Source organism: Plecotus auritus, assembly GCF_963455305.1.
Source record: "Plecotus auritus genome assembly, chromosome: 2".
Taxonomy (NCBI): Eukaryota; Metazoa; Chordata; class Mammalia; order Chiroptera; family Vespertilionidae; genus Plecotus; species Plecotus auritus.
In genome coordinates this window covers 73,438,052-73,452,329 of record NC_137771.1, presented here as the reverse complement: position 1 = coordinate 73,452,329, position 14,278 = coordinate 73,438,052, and the positions used below count along the sequence as shown (strand labels likewise).

At 40.4% G+C, this 14,278-nt stretch overlaps 1 protein-coding gene across 1 annotated transcript in view; it reads left to right on the top strand.

The window, feature by feature from the left end:
- Positions 1-14,278, top strand: part of DIPK1A (divergent protein kinase domain 1A) — a 136,183-nt gene that overhangs the window by 111,283 nt on the left and 10,622 nt on the right. The gene's annotated exons all lie outside the window — the stretch shown is intronic.

Below are 14,278 nucleotides of genomic sequence, written 5' to 3'. Positions count from 1 at the left end.
AATTCTGGTCAAGGGCACATGCCCGGGTTGCGGGCTTGATCCCCAGGAGGCAGCTGATCAATGATTCTCTCTCATCATTGATGTTTCTATCTCCCTCTCTCTTCCTTTCTGAAATCAATAAAAATATATTTAAAAGATACATGTGTATATATATATCTATATATCTACATATGTATATGTAGATATATAGATATATATTCTAATAAAAGGGTAATATGCTAATTAGACCGGATAGACCAGACATCTTCTGGTCATCCCATCCTCCTTCTGGACAAAGCCATGGTGGTGGGGGCCGATGCAGAGTGGTTAGGGGCAATCAGGCTGGCAGGGGAGGGTGGTTAGGGGCGATCAGGCTGGCAGGGGAGGGTGGTTAGGGGTGATCAGGCAGGCAGGCAGAGGGGTTAGGGGCAATCAGGCAGGCAGGCAGAAGGGTTAGGGACGATCAAGCAGGCAGGCAGAGGGGTTAGGGATAATCAGGCAGGCAGAGTGGTTAGGGGCGATCAGGCAGGCAGGCAGGCAGGTAAGCGGTTAGGAGCCAGTGCTCCAAAATTGCGAGAGGGATATCCGACTGCCGGTTTAGGTGCAGGGATCAGGACTAAACTGGCAATTGGACATCCTCCAAGGGGTACCGGATTGGAGAGGGTGCAGGCCAGGCTGAGGCACGCCCCCCCCGCCCCGTGCATGAATTTTGTGCACCAGGCCTCTATTTTTTTTTTTTTAAATATATTTTATTGATTTTTTACAGAGAGGAAGGGAGAGGGATAGAGAGCCAGAAACATCGATGAGAGAGAAACATGGATCAGCCGCCTCCCGTACGCCCCCTACTGGGGATGTGCCCGCAACCAAGGTACATGCCCCTGACCGGAATCGAACCCGGGACCCTTCAGTCCGCAGGCTGACGCTCTATCCACTGAGCCAAACCGGTCAGGGCTGTGCACCAGGCCTCTAGTCTACACTAATAAAAGAGAAACATGCAAATTGACTGTCCCTCCACTACGCCCACCAGTAATCAGGGGCAAGTATGCAAATTAACCCAACAAAGATGGCGGTTAATTTGCATATGCAGGCGTGGAGCGAAGACTGAAGACATCATAGAAGAAAGCCAAGCGAAGCAGCAAAGGGAGGGAGCGAGGCAGCGGAGATGGGAGGGAGCGAGGCAGTGGAGAAGGGAGCAAAGCCATTATTTGGCAGGCTTCACTCCCTTCTCTGCTTCACTCGGGCCGCAGAAATAGGCCCTAGGAAGCCCTATTCTTGCAAGAATCTTCCTGCAACGGGCCTCTAGTATGTATATATAGAGCTATAGATATACTTGAAGTTGGGTTTACTCTAATCACATGGTTTTTTCGTTTACAGTTTGAAAGTGTTATACACAGGCACCCTTTCCAGAATACATTTTTTTAATAAATGTAGTCATTCTCAAATAACAGAAATTTATCTAAAAAACATAAACATTCATTTATTATTTAATTTCTATTCTAACATTTGGCTATACCTCTGGAAGATTGCTCTGTCAGTCTAAGACTTCTAGTACTAATCATTGCTTCCATAGCACTTATATTTTAAATGTTTGAGGCTAAGTAAATTTAACTCCTTGTTTTCTGCTAATATATTCTGATGTAAATGATATTAAAACATTTATGCCCTAACCGGTTTGGCTCAGTGGATAGAGCGTCGGCCTGCGGACTCAAGGGTCCAGGGTTCGATTCCGGTCAAGGGCATGTACCTTGGTTGCAGGCACATCCCCAGTAGGGGGTGTGCAGGAGGCAGCTGATTGATGTTTCTCTCTCATCGATGTTTCTAACTCTCTTTCCCTCTCCCTTCCTCTCTGTAAAAAGTCAATAAAATATATTTAAAAAATATATATATTAAAACATTTAATCTGAGAATTATATTTTTGGTAGTAATGATTGTTTGGATTCCAATTATTATCACTTATTAAAGACTCTATAATTATTGAGTGGTTATCTTAACCCAAGCCAGTGGTGCTAGGTGTGTGCATGTAGCAGGGGACTAGACATCCTGACCTTACAAACTTATAGGAGGGAAGAAAATGAGGAACTACAGGAGGGTAAGATAAATATTACAATAGCAAATGTTATAGGAACATAAAACAGGGAGATCTGAGCTTCCCAAAATTCTAAGAAAATAAAAATCAATTTAACTCTAGGTATTCTAAAATCCAGCCAGGATTTTTTAAAAGTTTTTCCTCAGGAGTATTACAGCTTCTTAACTAAGCAAGTGGGGGGGATTACTAATATAAGAAGTGTAACAGCAGAGGGGAATTATTTTTAAGTGTAAGTTTTTTAAAAACCACTTATAAGTGGACCCGTATTGTTTAAATTTGTGTTGTTCAAGGGTCAACTGTAGAGTGGTTTCCAACTTTAGGTTATTATAAATAATGGTGTGCAAATAGCTTTTGAATCCCTGTTTGCAATTCTTTTGGGTATATACCTAGAAGTGGAATTGCTGAATCATATGGTAGTTCTATTTTTAACTTTTGAGGAACTGCCATATTGTCTTGCTAATTCTCTTAAATATATTTCAATTCTCTGTTGAAATTATCTGTTGTTTTATTTATTTTCTCTACCTTTTTTCTTGGATGTGAACATAGTTATTTTACAATCCTTTTTGGATGACTCCAGTGTCTGGATCATCTGTGGATCTGCTTCTTTTGTCCGTGCTTACCTCTTGTTTTTGGTCCTATCATTTTGTCTTTTGGCCTGCCCTGCAATTTTTTACGTACTGCCTCCAGATAAAAGTTCCTTTCCTTCTAGTAGTCAGTTAGTATAATGGTAGCTGATCATCTTAACCCAATCATGGACTGTTCGGACTGGAGGCTTGGTTGCACCTCTAGTGCAACCCTCTCTTTGCTCCAGCTATTTTTGGCTCATCCCCATTCCAAGAGCATAGGCCTCTAAGGGTTTTAACTGAGAGCCTGGGAATTCATTGGGGTTTCTCCCTCTGGCAGGTTCATAACTCGAGTCTGTATCTTGTGAGACTGCCAGAATGTCTGCTCTGCTTTTCAAAGGCTTTCCAATGAGGTTTTCAGCCTCCCATTCTGTAAGGCCTCAGAATTTGGCAAATATCCCAACAGGATAACTGGCTGTATGCTTGAGGCTCCCTTAGTTTCCTATTTTTAAAGTGCTCACTGGTTTCTTATCCCCAGCAGCAGCTCGGACCTCCGCTCATGCCCAGTATTGGCAAAATCCTCAAGGAAAAAAGAAGCTATGAGTCAGCTCATCTCTCTGAGGTTCTTTTTCTTTTCTTTTTCTTTTTCTTTTTTTTTTTTTTTATATATTTTGATTGATTTTAGAGAGAGGAAGGAGGGAAGGGAAGGAAAGAGGGAGGGGGGAAACTTCCATTGGTTGCTTCCTGCACTCACCCTGACTGGGGATCAAACCCACAACCTGGGAGTGCACCCTCACCTGATGGGAAATGAACCTGTGACCTTTTGGTGCATGGGAGGATGCTCAACCAACTGAGCCGCACTGGCCAAGGCTCTCTAAAGTTCTTCCAGCTCACCTTTACCCCTGGGGTTCAGCCTTCAGAGTCACCGCCCAAAGCGTGGTGTACCAAGTTCCCACCCTTGTAAGGACTGAACTGGATTTTTATCTTCCATAGGACTGTTTCAGGTCATACATCTGAGGGCAAGTGCAGCCACAAAATCTAGGCTCATCTCTTTCGCATCTTATCCTCTCCCATATCTTGATCAAGTAATATCTTATTAGCTCTTAGAACCTTTAATATATACCTTAAAAATATTTTTTCTGCTTCCTTCTTAGTTCTAATCAAACAATTCCTATGCAATATTAGTACTGTCTTAGTACTATTTGTCTTAGTACTACTAGTTTTGATAGGTTTTAAGAACATAATTCCTAAATGCAGAGAAACTACAATTTTTTTTTAAGCCAGACTTAGTGAAAAGATACACGTTAGGCTCAGAAAATTTTCTCATCATTTTCAAATTTTTATTAAAACTTATGCTCTCCATCTATTTCTTATCAATTAGTATTTTTTAAATTTACCTTTATTGTTGAAAGTATTACAGATGTCCCCCTTTTTCTCCCCAATGACCCCTCCACTCTGCTCCTCCCCCGCCCCCCAGGCCTTCACCTCACTATTATCTTTGTCCATGGGTTATGCATATCTGCATATACATTTTTTTGCTTAATCTCTTCCTGCCCCTCCCCTCCCACCCTTCTCTGAGATTCATCAGTAAAGTGAAATTAAAGTCTCCAGAGGACTAAAAATCACAATCTGTCTCAGCTTACGTGGATTTCTTCTTCTCTGTATATCTGTCTCTGTCTTTTTTCTTCTCTCTCCACATGTGTGTGAGGGGTCATATCTATTGTAGTGGTTAAAAGCATAAGCATTGGAATAAAAGAGCTTCGGGTTTGAGCTCTACCTTTGCCGTTCCTTAGCCGTATAAGCTTGGGCAAGTTATTTAGCTTCTGCAAAATGAGGATTAATACTATGTGTCTCATCAAATGGTTGTGAGGATAAAATTAATTCATGTATTAAAAGGTTAATAAAACTGTATTGTATATTTGAAAGTTGCCAAGAGAGTAGATTTAAAAGTTATCAAAAGAAAAAAAAAGTTGCAACTGTGGATGCTAACTAGACTTATTGTGGTGATTATTTCACCATATAGATGGTCTTCAATTTATGATGGTTCGACTTAAGATTTTTTTTTTAAATTTTCATCTGAGGATATTTTTCCATTGATTTTTTAGGAGAGTGGAAGAGAGAGGGAAAGACAGAAACATCGATGTGAGAGAAACACATCGATTGGTTGCCTCCTGCACAAGCCCCGACCAGGGCCTCAGCCAGGGAGGAGCCTGCAACCAAAGTACGTGCCCTTGAACAAAATCGAACCCGGGACCCTTCAGTTCCCAGGCCAAAGCTCTATCCACTGAGCCAAACCAGATAGGGCAAGGTATACATTTTATTAATTCAAGTTTATTGTGTCCCTTAGTAATGTCTTACAGTTTTCTTATTGACATTTTATGGTAAGTTCTTTCCAAAGTATTTTAGTTTTTTAATTTCCATTATAAATAGGGCTCTTTCTTCCCTTATATTTTCTAATTGTGATTTTTATATGTCAAAGGAATTGATGGCTATAAATTAATATGGGACTCCACTAATTGTTTCTCCAATTTCCTTTATTTTTTTCGTCTAACTTTATTGGCTACTACTGGAATTTAATTCAATTTTATTTAATACTAGCGGCCCAGTGCACGGATACATGCACCGGTGGCGTCTCTCAGCCTGGCCTGCACCCTCTCACAATCCAGGACCCCGCGGGGGATATAGTAGGGCACGAAGCAGCAGGCGGCGGCGACGAGGAGCTTGAGGTGGGGCCGGGTACCACGCCGCCCCACTGCACCTGCCACCACCGCCCACTCATGCTGCCACTATGGGAGCGCACTGACCACCAGGGGGCAGTTCCTGCATTGAGCATCTGCCCCCTGGTGGTCAGTGCACATCATAGTGACCAGCCGGGTCATTTTGGTCACTTAGGCTTTTATATATATAGATGCTAATAAAATAGTAGGTACCTAACCATATCATTCCTAATACTGAAACATCCTTGCAATACTAAAAAAAATCCTACATGTGGACAAAGTATGTATTTCTTCTGATGTACTCTGGATTCCATTTCAATATTTTATTTAGCTTTCTTTTTTCCTAAACTTTCTTGAGAGATATTGGTCTACTGTTTACTCTTTTGGGGGAATCCCAATATTTGGTGGGTTTTGATTTCAGTGTTACATTTCCTTGAAAAAAAAAAATTGGAAGATTTTGTTATTAAAAAAAAGCCTTAATCAATAAAAATCCAATATAAACAAGTAAAAAATAAAAATAAAAAGCAATGGACAAAATATCCTCAGATGAGGATTAACAAAAAAGAAAAGAAAGAAAAGAAAAGAAAAGAAAAGAAAAGGAAGAAAGTGAGGGAGGAATAGAGCTTTTTCCTTCTATGCCTTTTTCAGGACATTATTTAATGTTGATATTTTCGGCACATTCCTCTATGATCCAGAGAGAGCGTCTACCTGGATACTAGTGAGGAATCACTGTGCCATTCAGTTAACCTTCGTGGCTATTATATTAGCATTTACTTTAAAATTGAAGCATTAAAAGATGGAAGAGCCTCTAAATTTTATTACAGCCTCTTTTAAGATTTAATTTCTAGAGATGATGGTTTGGTGCTTTAAACAAGTAGCTTAACATACACTAGATTTAATATACCTGGAGCCATGTCTCCAGTTAGATAGCAGTACATAACTAATTATTTCATTTAGCTTTGCATCTGCTGAGGATTAATCATTATTATTTGACTCCAAAAGTTCATTTTGTTCCATTACCCTATATTTTTAAAATATATGGAACCAATCTCCTTGGAACATACTGTTTTTAAAGTATGAGCAAGCTTCCCTCGCCAGTTTGGCTCAGTGGGTTGAGCGTTGGCCTGCAGACTGAAGGGTCCCGGGTTCAATTCCGGTCAAGGGCCCATGCCCAGGTTGTGGGCTCAATTCCCAGTGAGGGGCATGCAGGAGGCAGCCGATCAGTGATTCTCTCTCATCGATGTTTCTGTCTTTCCCTCTCCCTTCCTCTCTGAAATCAGTAAAAATAAATTAAAAATAAAGTATGTACAAGCTTAATTTTTTCCTTTGAAGAAAATGTTAATCTTCCTGTGTGCCACCTTGAGTTAGGTTGCCAATCTTTTCTTTGTGAATTTATAGACAAATGTTTACTGAACAAGTTTATTTTAAATCTCAGCAAACATAAGCTTTATTCTAAGAATAATCTTACGGGTTAAGTTATAACGGCCCTTCTGGTGGCCCTCATGTGTTATGCTGCACTCTTGTGTCACGTGATGTTCACTGTGGTCCTGAAACAAATGGTGTTATTGGAATCACTCACATCGTTCCTGAGAAGCATTAGAGAAACTAAGGGTGAAAGCCATTTGGAAGAAACAAGCCAGTAATAAAACACCATGTCATTTTAGTTCTGTGCTTATAGCCCTGTGCCAGAGCCTGGAGGTACCGAATGCGACCCGCCCTGAAGGTGCTTACAGAGGAGTAGAGGATGTGGAAAAGTAAACAAGAAGCACATGATTGAGACTGGAAATAGTGTTGCTAGATTTAGCCAAAAATAAACAAACAAAACAAAACCAGGCCCAGCCGGTATTGCTCAGTGGTTGAGCGTCGACCTATGAAGCAGGAGGTCACAGTTCGACTCCTGGTCAGGGCACATGCCAGGGTTGTGGGCTTGATCCCCAGTGCAGGAGACAGCCAATAGATTATTCTCTCTCATCATTGATGTTTCTCTCTCTCCCTCTTCCTTGCTCTCTGAAATCAATAAAAAAATTTTTTTTTTAGCCAAAACCGGTTTGGCTCAGTGGATAGAGCATCAGCCTGCGGACTGAAAGGTCCCAGGTTCGATTCCGGTCAAGGGCATGTACCTTGGTTGCGGGCACGTCCCCAGTGCGGGGTGTGCAGGAGGCAGCTGATCGATGTTTCTCTTTCATCGATGTTTCTAACTCTCTATCCCTCTCCCTTCCTCTCTGTAAAAAAATCAATAAAATATATTTTAAAAAATATTTTTTTAAAAAAAACACCAGGATCTTGGCTATTTTAAATAATGCTGCAATGAAGATAGGGGTGCATATATCTTTTGGAGTTAGTGTTTTCATATTTTCTTATAAATACCCACAAATGGAATTGCTGGATCATATGGTAGTTCTGTTTTTTAATTTCTTGAGGAATGTCCATACTGTTTTCCATAGTGCATCTTGTAGCATATGTCAGAATTTCCTTTTTAAGGCTATACCATATTCCATTATATGTGTATGCCACATTTTGTTTATCCATTCATCCATTGATGGACCCTTGGGTTGCTTCTACCTTTTGGTTGGGACATAGTTTTAAATTAACCGAATCCAGTTTGGTCATGCATGTGCCTTAGATTCTATTTTGAAAGATGATAGCAGCCAGTGAAAATGTTTGCTATGGGTGAGTATCAATACGCCCATATAACCAAATTCTAGGTTATAATGAAAATAATTTCTGCTACATATTTAGGTATTGATTCAGCACATATTTACTTACAAGCAGTCACACAGCATTTCATATCATCCGTCTTTAAACTCATCGAAGTTCTAACTGTCATTTTAGGAGCTCTGTCAGTTGGCATGAAAGATTTGCTCAAGGCAGAAGCAATGATATCCAGGGGCAAGCTTATTACTCTTATAATGAGCATCAGGGAAGTAGAAATTCCGAACCAGTGATTCTCAATGTCTCTTTTTGACCAGCAGCAATGGTATCATCTGGCAACTTGCTACAAATGCAAATTTCCAGCCCCACCTAAAAGCTAAGGAGTGAGAAACTCTCAGACATGTTCAACGTCTGTGTTTTAGCAAGACCTCCAGGAGACCTGACACTCCTAAAGTTTGAGAGCCTCTGATGCAAAATGATTCGCTCTGGGTACTTCCTTAAAGATAAAGGTTATAACTTCTTGTGAAAGGGGAGGGAACATCTCATATTTTAGCCAATCCATGTATCTTAAATACCTTTAATTGCGCCAATAGCGATTTTTAACATTCACCATGATATTTAACAGGTCACAGATGTCACCAATAATTTGCTAATTAACAAATCTTAGAAATGGATCAATCTTTTTATAAATGTTTTTATTGATTTTTTTTTTTTTTTTTTTTGAGAAAGGAAGGCAGAGAGAGAGAGAGAGAGCCTCTCTTACACGCCTGAACTGGGAGTCGAGCCTGCCAACCTTTCAGTGTACAGTATGACGCGCCAACTAACTGAGCCACACAGGCCGGGGCAGAAATGGATCAATCCTGACCAAGATATGGAGCATATGTTTCCTTATTACCTCATTAGAACCCTAACTGAGCACCTGTACATTCCTGCATTCCTGAGTAGGATGTTAGTGGCATCTGGACTATGCACTTATACCACCACCACCACCACCACCGCTGCCGCACTGTGTAGACTGAAGAATTTTAAAATAAATTAGAGACATTATAACAGAATGGGAGGAAAGAGAGAAGACGGGGTTTGTATGTTTAGAGAGAGAGGAAAGGGGAGAGTGAAATGAGCACTATTAATGGCCAGGGGGGAAGAAGTCAGGAGAGAGGGGGGAGAAAATGAAAAGTTGAAGACACAGTGAGAGTGCAGAGAATGGTGAAGATTTTAAATAGTTGATGCAGGGCATGGGAGAGGATGCTGACTAGAGACTTGGAAAATTTTCAGGCATTATTGAGAACCCACCTCTGCTCTTTTCTTCTAAGTAAGGATAAATTGGTAAGATTGCCTCAAATACATTATTAGAACATGAATCTTGGGAAATTATTTAAAAACTAGTACTGTGCATCTATCTGTTCATTGTTATTGCCCCTTTGGTACAATTTCCATGTTCATGAAAATTCCTTCAATTTAGATGAGGTTTGTAAAATTTAGCCAAAGGTCGCCATCTTCTGGTACTACAAGGTATGTGCAAGCAAACGAGGGTAGATGGTAAAATTGTAGTAATAAAAAAAAAATCTTAGGAAAGGACAAACCTTTGACATTTTCTGCTGAGTTTTCTATTGTAAACTTGAACATTCTTTATAATATCTGTGTCTATTTAGCTAGAAGATCAGATTGCTGACAGTGATTGTAGTTGTATGTGGCCCTGTCTGAAAAACAAAACAAAACAGTGTGTGGCTAACCATCCTTTCTAAACAAGCTTGAAGGAAATTTGCTTTTGGTTCGGGATGGAAGCCACAAGTTGAAGAGCCTGATCTTTGTGACTGCAGGGTTGGCTTGAGGCCTTTGCTCAAAACAAGAATGTGATTCTTGTAGCTGAATGCCAGACTTATCTTCACTGCTTAACAGTTTACTGATAAGGGATTGGTTTGTCCTTTTCTGTTTGGTTTGCTTTAAATTTTATGGAAAAGTATTAATTTTATCTTCAATGAGGTCTTAAAATCAAATTACTATGTTCTGTATGGTGGTTATTGAATAAAAATTTATCAGACACTTAAATACCAAACTCTGTGCTAGAGGGGAAGTTCAAAGATATATATGTCAGTGTCTTCAAATCCTTTTACTTCCTACCAGGGAAGATAACATGAACATAAATGACGATAGATTTGGGAACATAAGGAAAGAAGGGAGGAAGAATTTAGGCTCAGGAAGGAAATACACAGCCTTTATTCATTGGAAGATGGGTATTGTGAAAAGGGTCACGGTTAAATCTGGACCGGACCTGGGCAGAGTTATGGATGAAGTGTTCCTCCAGACTCAGGGGCCACAGATCAGAACAGTTGAAGGGGATAGCTGTTGGTCCTATCCCCGAAGTTGTTCATAGTAAAATGCCCCATTGCTGGGTAAAGACCCAGAACCCACTTCATTCATTCATCCATTCTGCAAGTGCTTTTTATATGCATTTGATGATATGTCAGACATGTGTGTGAAGTCCTCAGGAAACAAAGGTGGGAGTCCTGGCCCCACTTGGTGCTTGTGCAGAGCGGGTGACTATGACCTGATCCCCTCAGTAGGAGCCCTGGGACGGGCATCTGACCCTGCCATTATAAGGCCAGCTTTATGCAGTCCTCTCCGGGATAAGTCATTCTGGCTCTTTTACCTCCGTGGTTAAAAGCTCAGGCTCTGAAGGCAGACTAGCTGAGTTAGTCAGATTTCAGCACCACCACTAACCTGCTCTGCAAGTTTCTTAACCTCTTCTTAACCACTCTTGCGTCAGTTTCTTTATCAGTAAAATGGAGATAATTCCTCTTTCGTAGGGAGGTTGTAAAGATTAAAGAGATATGCATGAAAAGCTCTTAGAACAGTGATGAGGCATAGAAAACAATATGATAAATACCGGGTACCTACCATCTACTAGCAAATCTTAACCTTTCACCATATTTGCTTCACTTTTAAAAAGGAAAAATTACTACAGTCCATTGATCTTCCCTGATAGTCTCTTTCCTCCTCCCCAGAGGAACCACCATCGTGAATTTGGTGTGGGTCCTTGCCATCACATTTTCATCATTCACTGTGTGTATAGGGGCATATAAATAATATGTAATATTGCTTTGTATGTTATTAAACTTTAATAAGTGACACTAAACTGCACATATTCTTCAACTTTTTCCATTTGAAATTGTTTTCAGCTTTTTTCTATTTGATATGTATAGGCCAAATTCTCTCGTTTCAATTACTGTATTTTATCGTATTTTATTATATGAATATACCACCATTTATTCAGCCACTCACTTGATGGACATTTATGTTGTTACCTGGTTTTCATTTACCGCACCCTGAGGTCTTCCTAATATTTTTCATTACTGATTCAAGTTTTTTAATGTTTATTAGTCTTATTCAGATTTTCTATTTCTTTTTGCATCATTTTATTATTTATGTTTTTCTAGAAAAATTGCTTATTTCAATTGCTTATTGCCATAGAGTTGTTTATATTATTCGCTATCATTTCCCTTTCTTTTCTAGGCATCTTTGTGCCTCCTCTTTTTCTTTTATTTTATTATTTTTATTGATCTTAGAGAGAAGGAAGGGGGTGGAGAGAGAGAGAGAGAGAAACATCAGCGTGAGAGGAACATCCATCGGTTGCCTTCCACACTCACCCTAACCAGGGATAAAACCTATGACCTTTTGGTGTTGGGGCAATGCTCTAACCATCTTGAGCCACACAGGCCAGGGCGCCTCCTCTTTTTCTTATGATCAGTCTTGCTAAAGGTTCATTTCTTCTGTTAAAGTTTTAAAAGAACTAGCTTTTTGTATCATTGGTCTTTTTTTTCCATTAATTTCTGTGGGGGTTTTGTTTGTTTTTTTACTTCTTTGGGGAGCTTACTCTGTTATCGTTATAATAACAATGGTTTGTTGTTGTTTTTTAAGCCTCTTTAGTGGAGTGCTAACTACTTATATTGTCTCTCTCTTTTTCATCATTGTGTTTAAAGCTGACAGTTTCCCTGTAAGAATGGGGTAGCTGCATCCCACAGATTTTCATTTGTATACCTTTGTTGTTGTTCAGTTCTAGATATTTTGCATTCCCATTGTGATTTCCCCCTTAGTCCACAAATTAGTTAGGAATGTGCTTTTTAGTTTCCACACGTCTGTGTTTATTTTGATTTCTCATTTCTTTGTGGTCAGAGGATGTGGTTCATACAATCTTAATTCCTTGGGAAACCTAAACTATACCTTTCAGAGGTTTCATCCCAGCTTATGAATAAGGCCTCAGAACTCCTACCACCTTTGCCTCAATAAATAAACGTGCCAATGAAATTGATGGCCGTCTGGTACCAAGCAAAGATACCAAACAGATGGTTCTGCATTTCCTAAAAATCCCTACAAGTTGAACCTGGGGAAGAAAATATTGAGCATCTCTCTGTGTGATCCCCGCCTCCCAAACTTGAGTCTAAGAACTATTGCTCTGCTCCTCCTATGAAGATGAGACCTAATATTCTTGGTTACAACCAGGTCTGAAGGAGAAAGCAAGCATGGCTCAGGGCTCACCTAGGAACTTCCCTGCTAATGATACCTGAAGGGCAACAGCGCCTAGGTGTTGGCACTTAACCCTGCACATGGGCAAGGCTCTCCATCTCTATCAGGGCTCTTCTGTCCTCACATCAGACCCAAACCTTAATATATCCCACTTAGTGGAAAGGGCAGAAACAATACTTTCCAATCACAATACAATAAAACTTGAAATTAACAAAAATCTATCTGGAAAATTTTTAAATATCCTTTTAATTCTTGAGCCAAAGAGAAAGTGCAAATTGAAAATTTAAGTATCTAGGTCTAGGAAATAACATCAATAATATATATTTTAAAATATTTCAGAGCCCTGGCTGGGTAGTTCAGCTGGTTAGAGCATTGTCCCAATGTGCCATGCTTCTGTGTTCGATCCCTGGTCAGAGCACATACAAGAATCAACTAATAAATGTATAAATGAATGGAACAACAAATCAATGTTTCTCTCCTTTGCTCTCTCTCTAAAATCAATAAAAATAAAATATATCAGAAACTAAAGATAAAGCTAAAGAAAAATTGAAGAACTATTTAGAGAGGCATATAAAGTCTTTTTTTTTTTAAATATATGTTATTGATATTTTACAGAGAGGAAGGGAGAGGGATAGAGAGTTAGAAACATCGATGAGAGAGAAACATCAATCAGCTGCCTCCTGCACACCTCCTACTGGGGATGTGCCCACAAACAAGGTACGTGCCCCCGACCGGAATCGAACCTGGGACCTTTCAGTCCGCAGGCTGAGGCTCTTTCCACTGAGCCAAACCGGTTTTGGCTAAAGTCTTAATTACATTAATAAATGGCAAAAAACAAAAGAGATGAATTAAAAATTTATTAAATTAGAAAAAAATGTAAAGAAAGCAGAATAATGAATTAACCAATACAAAATAAAAATAAAAGGCTATGTTCCTATTAGAAGCAATAATAAAATTTTATACTTTGTTTCATCCCATCGTCTTTATTCCACCTAATTTTAATCAATGTATTATTAGTAGTATTTCTGCTAGTGATTTTCTCGATACTTTTGAATATATTTCTGTCTCTATAATTTGACTTATTAGATGTAAATGTTATCTTTTGACCGTGAATAGTAAAGATAAGGAAATCAACGTTCTTTTGCCACATGCCATGTTCTTACATGTCCCCTCCTTGAGTTTTGTTAGTTTTATTACTTTTACTAGCATCTCTATATATAAAAGCCTAAGTGACTGGAACAACCAGTCGCTATGATGTGCACTGACCACCAGGGGATAGACGCTCAACGCAGGAGCTGCCCCCTAGTGCGCTTTCACAGTCAACCTCCCCCAGCTGGTCAACCTCCCGTGGTCCCTCCCCCTGGCTGGCAGACCCCAGGCTGGGATGGGGAACCGGGAGTGGGTGGGAGCAGACGAGGCCCCTTTCACAGGGGGACCGAGAGCCGGCTCCCTCCTCAGGGCCAGCAGCCAACCTCACGTGCCCTGTCCCTCTCTCCCTCTCCCAGCTGGCAGGCCCCAATTGGCCTGCTGCCCACCTGTTGCAGTGGCAGTGTGGCAGTGAAGGAAGGAGGAGAGGGGGAGGCGGGGAACGCAGTGGCGGGGCGCCAACAATGACAGCATCGGCATCTGGCATCCGTTCCTTTTGTGCCCGGCCCAGCGACCATCACCTCCTCTCCGGCCTGGCCCTGATCAGCCTGGCCCCAATCGGCTCTGATCGCCGGCCAGGCCTAGAGACCCCACCCATGCATGAATTTCGT